The following is a 12,138-nucleotide window of genomic DNA, read 5'->3' as shown; positions in this document are numbered from 1 at the left end:
GCCAAACGGAGAATCCAGCCCCCAATCTATGTTGTTCCCCATGGCTACGTCTCGGTAGCGGCATCAACCACATGCAACAATTCGCCAGGTCGAGAAAGAGATTACATTTCCGCATGAAATCGGAACCCTGGATATATGCTGCTTCTGTATGGAGGTTAACTAAGGTGGCTGGGTGATAGCCTTGGGCTGGGTACTCCACCGCCGGGATGCGCCGTTTGCTGGCAGCCCGGGAGTTTCCCGACGGCGTGGGGCTGCCCCACAATGGGAAACCCCATCAACCAGCCGGCAAAACGGAGCACCCACCAGTGTGCTGAACCAGGAGCAGGATTCTCCAGCCCCCCGCTGGGTCGGAGAATCCCCGGGGGGCGTCGCGAATCCCGCCCGCCGCTCTAACGCCGACTGCCGTATTTTCCGGCGCCGGTTTTCGGGCAGGGGCGGGGCCTGCGATCAGGGCCCACCCATCTGGAGGGGGGCCTGTACCGTGGGGGCGCTCTTTCCTTCTGGGCCGGCCTCTGTAGTGCTCCGCCATGGCCGGCGTGGAGAAGAACCCCCCCCGTGCATGCGCAAGAACACACCGGCGGTTCTGCGCATGAGCCAACTCGCGCCGACCCCATATCTCCCAATCTGAATTCTAGTGGACCTGTCTCGGCCCCTTCCTGTAAATGTTCTGCAAATGTTACTGTGGTAGACACCACTGTTTGTATATATCACATACATGTGATTTAATACGGTAAGGCTCCTGTATTACAGGTACGGGGGTAGATTCCTGCCTGCTGGCTCCGCCCAGTAGGCGGGGTATAAATGTGTGTGCTCACCGAGCTGCAGCCATTTCGGCAGCAACTGCAGGAGGCTACATATCTCTGCTTATTAAAGCCTCGATTACTCTCGTCTCGTCGTAATTGATAGTGCATCAATTTATTACGCAGAGATTTTACAACGATGGACCTCCGCATCAAGCCAGATCGTCTTCAGCTGCACCCTCAAGCAGACAACTCCAAGTCGGCCTTCGCCCACAGGCTAGCTGGCTTTGAAGCCTACATCGGATCTGCGACGGAACAACCCACAGAAGCACAGAAACTCCAGATCCTGTATACGCGGCTGAGCTCCGATATCTTTCCCCTCTTCCAGGACGCACCTACCTACGCTGAGGCCATGGCGCTTCTGGAAGAACTACACTTAGCAGACCAACAAACCCTACGCCAGGCACCTCCTGTACAGGCAGCATCAACTCCCCGGTGAGTCCTTGGAAGATTTCTGGCATGCCCTGCACGCCCTGGTGAGGGACTGCGATTGCCAGGCCATTTCGGCCGGTGAACATTCCGAACTCCTAATCAGGGACGCTTTCATTACGGGCATAGGGTCGACATACATCTGCCAGTGCCTCTTAGAAGGGGCTACCCTCGACCTCGTGGCGACCAAGAAACTCGGGACCTCACTAATGGTCGCCTCCCGTAATGTACAAGCGTATGCCCCCGACTGCACGGTGCCCCCCTCCTGAACATCGTGGACCCCACCAGTGAACACTCCATCGTGGACCCCACCAGCGACCGCCCCATTGTTCGCCCCACCAGCGACCGCCCCCAGCCAACCCCAAGCCTGCGGCGTGCGGCAGCCAGCCAACCCCAGGGGACCCAAGTGCTCCTTCTGCGGACAGACAAAGCACCCCCGGCAGCGCTGCCTGGTGCGGAGCACACTCTGCAAGGCCTGCGGGAAGAAAGGACATTTCGCTACGGTGTACCAGGCCCGTTCAATCGCCGCTGTAACCAGGCCCATTGTTCCTGCACCCTCCACGTGCGACCTGTAGGCGCCACCATTTTCACCCCGCAACCCACGTGCGGCCCATGGGCGCTGCCATCTTCCTCAACTCAGGACACGTGCGGCCCGTGGGCGCCGCCATCTTCCCCCCATCAGGTCTCGTGTGGCCCGTGGGCGCCGCCACCTTTAACGCCGCCCACCACGTGCGCCCCGTGGGTGCCGCCATATTCCTCGCCTCAGGACCCCTGCTCATTGGGCACCTCATCGGGCCACTCATCGCCCGCAACCGCCGCCGACCAGCCCGGGGCCTACCAACACCACCAACAGCTCACCTCCATCACGATCGACCAGTCCCGGCCACACAACCTCGCAACTGCGTCGACGACGGTAAAGGTCGATGGGCACAAGATATCCTGCCTTCTTGACTCCGGGAGCACAGAAAGCTTCATCCACCCCGATACGGTAATGCGCTGCTCCCTCGCTGTACACCCCATTACGCAACAAATCTCCCTGGCCTCCGGATCCCACTCCGTGGAGATCCGGGGGTACTGCACCGCCACCCTCACCATCCAGGGCGTAGAGTTCAGCGACATCCGGCTTTACCTCCTCCCCAACCTCTGCGCTGCCTTGCTACTCAGCCTGGAATTCCAGTGCAACCTCCAAAGTCTAACCCTGAAATTCGGCGGGCCCCTACCACCCCTTACTGTTTGCGGCCTCACGACCCTTAAGGTCAACCCACATTCTCTGTTTGCAAACCTCACCCCGGATTGCAAACCCGTCGCCACCAGGAGCAGACGGTACAACGCCCAGGGCAGGACCTTCATCAGGTCTGAGGTCCAGCGGCTACTGCGGGTAGGCATCATCGAGGCCAGCAACAGCCCCTGGAGAGCCCAAGTGGTAGTTGTGAAAACTGGGGAGAAACACAGGATGGTCGTTGACTACAGTCAGACCATCAATCGGTACATGCAGCTCGACGCGTACCCCCTCCCACGCATATCTGATATGGTCAATCAGATTGCACAGTACCGGGTCTTCTCAACAGTGGACCTGAAATCTGTCTGCCACCAGCTCCCCATCCGTAAGGCGGAGTATAAATGTGTGTGCTCACCGAGCTGCAGCCATTTCGGCAGCAGCTGCAGGAGGCTACACATCTCTACTTAATAAAGCCTCGATTACTCTCTACTCTCGTCTCGTCGTAATTGATAGTGCATCAGTTACCCAAATCGTGGGATGTATCAAGGGTAGTGTGGGATCCTCCTATGTCCCACAGGAACTAGATGGGGTGGCCTCTTACCTCACCTTGTACCAGGGGTCTTCCTACACTATCCCACTTGACGTTACACACCCAGGATGGTGAGGCCTGGCACCGTCACCCTCGGTTATGTGTCTATCTGGGGGCTACAGGCTGTATGGGTTGTCAATTTCCTCTACTGGGTTACCGTGGCCTGTCAGGCATGTCCCTCCAGTGATAATAGTCGCGATCTTTGTTCTGGAAACCGCTGTGCGTTCGTGGCTGTTGGCAGGGTGCCCTACACTCTCTAACATAGAGCATATAGAGGACGGTTATCCTCTGTAGTCACCTGCCTCATTGCGATCCCTCCCTCGTTTTGCCACAATGGGCTGGGGGTCATTTTCCCCAGACTTGTGGGTTTGGGCTTATCGACCTCCTGTACCACCTTCTCCCAGGGTCATTCTCCGGATCATTTTTTTTAAATATATTTTTATTAAGGCTTTTGTATGAACATTAAATACAAACCAACACAAGAGGAAGAACAAGCCCCATAATAAATAACTAACCAACGCGGCAACCTCCCTACCATTCCCCTCCTCCCATCCGGCCTTCCCAATTTTAACCCTTTTATCCGCCATATCACCCCCACTGACACCTCAATTTTCCTTGAAGAAATCAATGAACGGCTTCCATTTCCTGGCAAACCTATCAACTGGCCCCTTAAGGCGAACTTGATTTCCTCCCAACATTAGGAACTCCGCCAGGACACTCACCCCCGGTTTTGGTGCCTCCAGGTCCCTCCACTCCACTAAAATCCGTCTCCGGGCTACAAGGGAGGCAAAGGCCAGAACAACGGTCTATCTCACCCCCTGGACTCCCGGGTCTTCTGACACACCAAATATCGGCACACCTGGACTCGGGGACCCTCAACAGCTCAGAATCCCTGCCAGAACCCTTTCAGTTTTGGGCATAACCAAATCATGTGAACATGATTCACGGGCCTCCCCGCGCACCACACAAGGGGCTGGTTTAGCACAGTGGGCTAAATAGCTGGCTTGTAATGCAGAACAATTTTAAACGAGCCTCCTGATGCCCTATCCCGCGGCACATGTGCCAACGCACAAGTGGACCGACTCCGGGCCCTCCACGAGGACCTCTGCCACCCAGGGGTCACTCGATTCTTCCATTTCATTAAGATCCGCAACCTGCCCTACTCCATCGAGGAGGTCAGGACCGCCACCAGGAACTGCCAAATTTGCGCGGAGTGCAAGCCGCACTTCTACAGGCCAGAGAAAGCGCACCTGATAAAGGCTTCCCATCCCTTTGAACGCCACAGAATGGACTTCAAAGGGCCCCTCCCCTCCACCGAACCCAAGACGTACTTCCTGAATGTGATTGACGAGTACTCCCGGTTCCCATTCGCCATCCCCTGCCCCGACATGACCGCAGCCACCGTAATAAAAGCCCTCCACAGTATCTTTACACTGTTCGGTTTCCCCACCTACATACACAGTGATAGGGGGTCCTCCTTTATGAGCGACGAACTGCGTCAATTCCTGCTCAGCAAGGGCATTGCCTCGAGCAGGATGACCAGTTACAACCCCCGGGGAAACGGACAAGTAAAGAGGGAGAACGGAACGGTCTGGAAGACCGTCCTACTGGCCCTACGGTCCAGGAATCTCCCAGTCTCCCGCTGGCAGGAGGTCCTTCCGGATGCCCTCCACTCCATCCGATCACTGCTGTGTACCACGACCAATCAGACACCTCACCAACGTCTCCTTGTCTTCCTTAGGAAGTCCTCCTCCAGGACCTCGCTCCCAACCTGGCTGGCAGCTCTTGGACCCATCCTGCTCCGCAAACACGTGCGGGCGCACAAGTCGGGAGGGTCCACCTCCTTCACGCTAACCCTCAATACGCCTACGTGGCGTACCCCGACGGTCGAAAGGATATGGTCTTCCTACAGGACCTGGCGCCCGCTGGGTCCCCACCCACACCCTCACCACCAACCCCACCCTCCCTCCCACCGGCGCACCCCACAGCCGCCCCCTTCCCAGGTGTATCGGTTCTCCCACTGGTCCAATCTAGGGGTGATGAAGCTGCCGAAGAAGCTGAAGCCATGCTCCTGGAGCCATGGATGCCCGAGCCGGCACCTGCATCACCGCCGAAACTGCGACGATTGCAGAGGACGACCAGGGCCCCCGACCGACTAATTGCTTCATTTTGAATGTAATTAAATACTGTAAATAGTTGCGACATGTAACAAGGCAAAACACTGTACTAATGTACACCGGGTACAACAACCTCAACCTCTACCACTGTATAACGCAAGATCACCACCCCCGCTGGACTTTTGTTTTTAACAGGGGATGAATGTGGTAGTCGGTGTTAGGGGTATTACGGTACCCAGGTTGATGCTGTAAAACCATTGGTGTGGGCGGTACCTGAGACAGCAATATCATTGGTGAAGCCTGCCTGCTGGTTCCGCCCAGTAAGGCGGAGTATAAGAGTCTGTGTCTCCCTAGCAGCTGCATTCTGTACCTGCGCTGCTGGGGGAAACATCTAGTCCAATAAAGCCTTCAATTGTCATCCAATCTCGCTTCTGGAGTTATTGATCGAGCATCACATCTATAAAACTCTCTGCCTCACTCTCATCCCTTTCCTCCTTTGAGAGACCCCTTAACACCCACCTCTTTGAACAAGCTTTGAGTTGCTTGCCTTAATGTCTCCCCCATGTGGTTCGGTGTCAGAGTTTGTTTGATAAAGTTTCATTGAAGCGCCCGGGGATCGTTTTCTATGTTCCGGCAAGTTATCATTACAAGTGCTTCTTGTTTTTCAGTAAGTCTTGTGTGTCAAAAGCTAATGGGCATATCGGCACTGAAAAACAGAGGGAGGGGAATGGATTGAGTTCTTCAGTCGTGGCGGAGCTGGTTCTCAGGTGTTACAAATAGATCTGGCCACTGCCAGAGCGATAGAAGCCTCTTACCCTTGCTGCATTGGCCAGCTTCTGATACATGGTGGCACAGTGGTTAGCACTACTCCCTGCGGCACTGAGGACCCAAGTTTGATCAAAGCCCCAGGTCACTATCTGTGTGGAGTTTGCACATTCTCCCCATGTCTGCGTGGGTCTCACAACCCACACAACCCAAAGATGTGCAGGGTAGGTGGATTGGCCACGTTGAAGTGCCCCATAATTGGAAAAAAAAGAATTGGGTACTCTTAATTTAATTTTTTTTAAGTTTTTTCTCCATGTGAGAAAATCCGCACCTAAGGCGCAAAGTGTCTGATTCGCCCGCCCCAGGGGTTATCTGAACATTTTAATGAAGGAAGCGCTGCATCCAGCAGAGGGCGGCAAATAGATATCAAAGCATCCAGCAGAGGGCGGCAGAGAGATGTCACTGAGGTGCATCCTTCCGATGCCCCTGACTCCTTCCCGTGCAGGAAGTGTGTCCAACTGCAGCTCCTGCCGGACCACTTGAAGGCCCTGGAGCTGCAAATGGATTCACTTCGGAGCATCTGTGATGCTGAGTAAATCGTGGATAGCACGTTCAGTAAGGTGGTCGCACCGCAGATAAAAAGTTCTGAGGAAGATAGGGAATAGGTGAGCACCAGACAGAGGAAGAGTAGGAAGGCAGTGCAGGGATTCCCTGCGGTCATCTTCCTCCAAAACAGGTATACCATTTTGGATACTGTTGGGGGGGGATGGCTCACCAGGTGAAGGCGGCAGCAGACAGGATCATACCAGCCTGGCTGGCTCTGCTGCGCAGGATAGCAGGAAAAAGAGTGGCAGGGCTATAGTGATAGGGGATTCAATTGTAAGGGGAATCGATAGGCATTTCTGCGGCAGCAAACGAAACTCCAGGATGGTTGTTGCCTCCCTGGTGCAAGGGTCAAAAATGTCTTGGAGCAGCTGCATGGTGTTCTGGAGGGGGGGAGGGGGGTGAACAGCCAGCTGTCGTGGAGCATATGATATAGGTACAAAATGGGATGAAGTCCTACAAGCTGAAATTAGGGAGTTGAGAGTTAAACTAAAAAGCAGGACCTCAAAGGGAGTAATCTCAGGAATGCTACCAGTGCCACGTGCTAGTCAGAGTTGGAATGGCAGTGTAGCTAAAATGGCTTGAGGGACGGTACAAGAGGGAGGAATTCACATTCCTGGAACATTGGAACCGGTTCTGGGGGACCAGGACAAACCGGACAGTCTGCACCTGGGCAGGACCGGAACCAATGTCCCAGGGGGAGTGTTTGCTAGTGCTGTTGGGGAGGGTTTAAACTAATATGGCAGGGGGATGGGAACCGATGCCGGAAGTTGGAGGGAAATAAAACGGGGACAGAAACAAAAGGCAGTAAAGGGAAAAGTGGAAGGCAGAGAAACCAAAGACAAAAATCAAAAAGGGCTACATTACATCATAATTCTAAAAGGGCAACAAATGTCAAAAAAAACAAGCCTGAAGGCTCTGTGTCTCAATGCAAGGAGCATTTGTAATAAGGTTGATGAATTAACTGCGCTGGCAATCATTAACGGATATGATGTAATTGGGAACACGGAGACCTGGGGCGGAATTCTTCCCCTCCCCCCCCACGCCGGGTGGGAGAATCGCCCGGATGCCGCTCGAGTCCCGCCATGCCGCCCCGACGCCCGCACGCAATTCTCCCACCCCCCCCCCTCAAACCGGCGTGGCGCGAATCACGGCAGGCCGCTGGGAGAATCGCCGCTTGCCGTTTGTAACGGGCGAGGGGCGATTCTCCAGCCCGGATGGGCCGAGCGGCCTGCCCAACACGACAGGTTCTCGCCGGCGCCATCCACACCTGGTCGCTGCCGGCGGGAACAGCGCGGGAACGTTGGGGGAGGCGGCCTGTGGGGGGGCGAGGGGGGTTCCTGCACCGGGGGGGGGGGGCTCAAAAGGGGTCTGGCCCGCGATCGGTGCCCACCGATCGGTGGCCGGCCTCTCTGAAGGAGGACCTCCTTTCTTCAGCTGCCCCGCAAGATCCATCCGACATCTTCTTGTGGGGAGGATGGTAACCGCCCATGCGCGGGTAACGTCATTTATGCGGGGCCGTTTTTAGGCGGTGCCAAGGCCCAGCGCGCGTAAATGACGCGCCGCCGCTCCTAGCCCCCCTGAGGACGGGAGAATAAGGGGCTGGGAACGGCTCCATCGCCGGAGTGAAACACTCCGGTTTTCACTCCGGCGTCAGGACTTAGTCTCCCGATGGGAGAATTGCGCCCCTGGTTCCAGTATGACCAAGGATGGGAACTCAACACCCAGGGGTATTCAATATTCAGGAAAGATAAAAGGAAAGGAATGGGATGTGGGGTGGCATTGCTGGTTAAAGATTTTTTTTCTTCTTAAATTTAGAGTACCCAATTATTTTCTTGTCCAAATAAGGGGCAATTCAGCGTAGCCAATTCATCTATTCTGCACATCTTTGGGTTGTGGGTTGAGACCCAAGCAGACACGGGGAGCATGTGCAATCTCCACACGGACAGTGGCCCGGGGCCGGGGTCGAACCCAGATACTCTGCCTCCACTGTCACGAAGTAGAAATCCCTCGAGTAGTACGTCGCCCTCAGCTTCACCGGGTAGACTGCGGCAAACCTCACGCAGTTGCTATACAGTGCTGCTTTCGCCCGTCCGTGCGCGAGGCTGAGGTTGATACATTTCAAGGTGATGCACAGAGAACATTTGACAAAGTCAAGGATGAGCCGGCTGTTTGAGGAGGTAGGGGATACTTGTGAATAATGTGGGAGGGGCCCGACTATTCATGGCCACATATTCCGGTCCTGCTTGAAATTTTGGGGGTGATTCTTCAGCACCATGTCAGCGATCCTGCATGTAGATATGGAGCTGGTTCCCCTGGGGGTTATTATCAGTGTGTCGGACATGCCGGAGTTGTGGACGGGTTCGGGGGCAGATGTTTTAGCCTTCGCCTCGTTGATCACTCGCAGGTGGATTCAGTTGGGGTTGAGGTCAGCTACTCCACCTTGTGCCTCGGTGTGGCTGGGAGATCTAATGGAGTTTGTACATCTTGAGAAGGTGAAATTTGCCCTAAAGGGGGAAAATGAGGGGTTCCAGATGGTGGAGTTTGTTTATTTTGCATTTCGGAGGTCTAGGGCGAAATTCTCCCCAAACGGCGCGATGTCCGCCGACTGGCGCCCAAAACGGCGCCAATCAGACGGGCATCGCGCCGCCCCAAAGGTGCGGAATGCTCCGCATCTTTGGGGGCCGAGCCCCAACATTGAGGGGCTAGGCCGGCGCCGGAGGGATTTCCGCCCCGCCAGCTGGCGGAAACGGCCTTTGTTGCCCCGCCAGCTGGCGCAGAAATGACATGTCGGGGCGGCGCATGCGCGGGAGCGTCAGCGGCCGCTGACAGTTTCCCGCGCATGCGCAGTGGAGAGAGTCTCTTCCACCTCCGCCATGGTGGAGACCGTGGCGGAGGCGGAAGGGAAAGAATGCCCCCACGGCACAGGCCCGCCCGCGGATCGGTGGGTCCCGATCGCGGGCCAGGCCACCGTGGGGACACCCCCCGGGGTCAGATCGCCCCGCGGCCCCCCCAGGACCCCGGAGCCAGCCTGCGCCGCCTTGTCCCGCCGGTAAATAGGTACTTTAATTTACGCCGGCGGGACAGGCAATTTCTGGGCAGGACTTCGGCCCATCTGGCGGGGGCAGGATTCACGGCAGCCCCCGGCGATTCTCCAACCCGGTGGGGGGTCGGAAAATGATGCCCCGGGGAGGGGGATGGGGTCCGTGCCGGGAAGGAGGATGGGGTCCGTGCCGGGAAGGAGGATGGGGTCCGTGCCGGGGAGGAGGATGGGGTCCGTGCCGGGGAGGGGGATGGGGTCCGTGCCGGGGAGGGGGATGGGGTCCGTGCCGGGGAGGGGGATGGGGTCCGTGCCGGGGAGGAGGATGGGGGGACGGGGTCCGTGCCGGGGAGGGGGATGGGGTCCATGCCGGGGAGGAGGATGGGGGGACGGGGTTCGTGCCGGGGAGGGGGATGGGGTCCGTGCCGGGGAGGGGGATGGGGGGACGGGGTCCGTGCCGGGGAGGGGGATGGGGGGACTGGTCCGTGCCGGGGAGGAGGATGGTGTCCGTGCCGGGGAGGGGGATGGGGGGACGGGGTCCGTGCCGGGGAGGAGGATGGGGTCCGTGCCGGGGAGGGGGATGGGGGGACGGGGTCCGTGCCGGGGAGGGAGATGGGGGGACTGGTCCGTGCCGGGGAGGGACTGGGGGGGGGGGGGGGGAATGAGTTGGTCCACCTGGCCAGGTGCCAGCCTCCAACAGTCGGACCCATGCGGTCCATGCCACCTGGCTGGGGGGAGGAGAGGGTATAGGCAATGATGACATGCCGTCGTTCCCCCCCGCCCCCCAGGCCGTCATGTTTTCCGATCAGTCAGCGATGTTGGCCGCCGTGGCTAATGTCCATGTTGCCCTGGATGAGGAGGAGGAGGAGGAGCGTGCCAGAGAGGGGGACACCCTCTCCCCGTGTCCGTCAAGGTTACGGTGGCCCTGAACATTTATGCAACGGGGTCATTCCAGGCACCGAGTGGGGACCTGTCCGGCATATCACAGACATCGGTGCACCGGTGCATCCGGGCAGTGACAGACGCCCTATATGCCATGGCGCACCGCTACATCCGCTTCCCTGTGGACCGGGCCAGCCAAGATGCCCGGGCCGTGGGCTTCTCTGCCGTGGCCGGGTTCCCCATGGTCCAGGGCGCGATTGATGGGATGCACGTCGCCGTGCGGCCACCTGCAGATAACAGGGCCGTGTTCACCAATAGGAAGGGGACCTATTCGATGAACGTACAGGTTGTCTGCGACCACCGCATGATGATCCTGCACGTCTGCGCCCGTTACCTGGGCAGTGTACACGACTCATACGTGTTGTCGCGGTCATACATCACCGACATGTACGAGGGACGCCATCCCCGGCTGTGGGGCTGGTTGCTGGGCGACAGGGGCTACCCATTGCAATCGTGGCTGATGACGCCTGTACGGAGGCCACGCAATGAGGCGGAGAACCGCTACAATGATGCCCGTGTAGCGACAAGGGGAGTGATAGAGAGGTGCTTTGGCGTGCTGAAGATGCGTTTCAGGTGCCTGGACTTCTCTGGGGGCGCCCTCCAGTATCGGTCAGATAGGGTCGGCCGCATCATTGTGGCGTGCTGCGTCCTGCACAAGATAGCCCAGCAGAGGGGCGATGTGCCGCAGGCAGAGGAGGGCGGAGTGGAGGAGCAGCAGGAAGAGGCCCAGTCCTCCCCAGATGAGGGGGATGGGGGCAATGGTCAGGGCAGACGGGCTAGACACGGGTGGGTGGCTGTCCACCATTACCGGCTGGGCCAGCGGGCACGGGACAGGCTGATAGCCGCCCGCTTCACTGACTAGATGGGCGTGGGAATCGGGTAGTATGGCCACAGACCGCACACCATGGCAACAGCCGACCACCCACACCCCCCCACCCATCCACCCACACAGCACCCTCACGCCCCTCCCCAACCCCACCCACCCCACCCACATGCACACCACCCCCCCATTGCCGATCCACCTGCGGCACAACGGCCGGGCTCACACAGTTGCCGGTGGACGCGTGTCTATTGCAGACCATGGAGGATGATGACAACCCGCCCTGCGATAAGCTCCTGGCTCCACATCATTGGACTATGTCTGACCCATGGCCACAGTACCACCATCCACCCGGACCATCCCTGCCTGCGGCTGGGACACTGCAGCGCACGGTCCCGTCCTCTGCCCGGGGGGATGTTGATGGCGGCCCAGGGGGAAGGGGGCAGACTCACCTGGGGCTGAGGTAAGACCACCCCTCACACACACACTTGCGCTCAATGTACATGACACCCCCGCACACTTTGGACAGAGCACAAAGGCAGCTTCGGTAGGTGTAACATTGACTTTAATAACCAAAGGAGTTCATGCACGTGCCCTAGCCCCTAAAACTCATCTGTGCCCTGCACCCGTGCCAACTTACTCACTGTCTAATAGTTTGGCCTTACGGACCCTATGACTACGTCTATGTGGTTCCCCAGACGGTACAGCAGAACTGAAGGTGGACTCCTGTGATTCCTGCCCTCTGACATGGGATCCCTTTGGCGGCCGTTTCCTGGGGCGTCCTGGCCTAGATGGGCCAGGCTGTGGCCCGGGC

Source organism: Scyliorhinus torazame, chromosome 5, assembly GCF_047496885.1.
Source record: "Scyliorhinus torazame isolate Kashiwa2021f chromosome 5, sScyTor2.1, whole genome shotgun sequence".
Classification (NCBI taxonomy): domain Eukaryota; kingdom Metazoa; phylum Chordata; class Chondrichthyes; order Carcharhiniformes; family Scyliorhinidae; genus Scyliorhinus; species Scyliorhinus torazame.
This window is presented reverse-complemented; position numbering follows the sequence as displayed.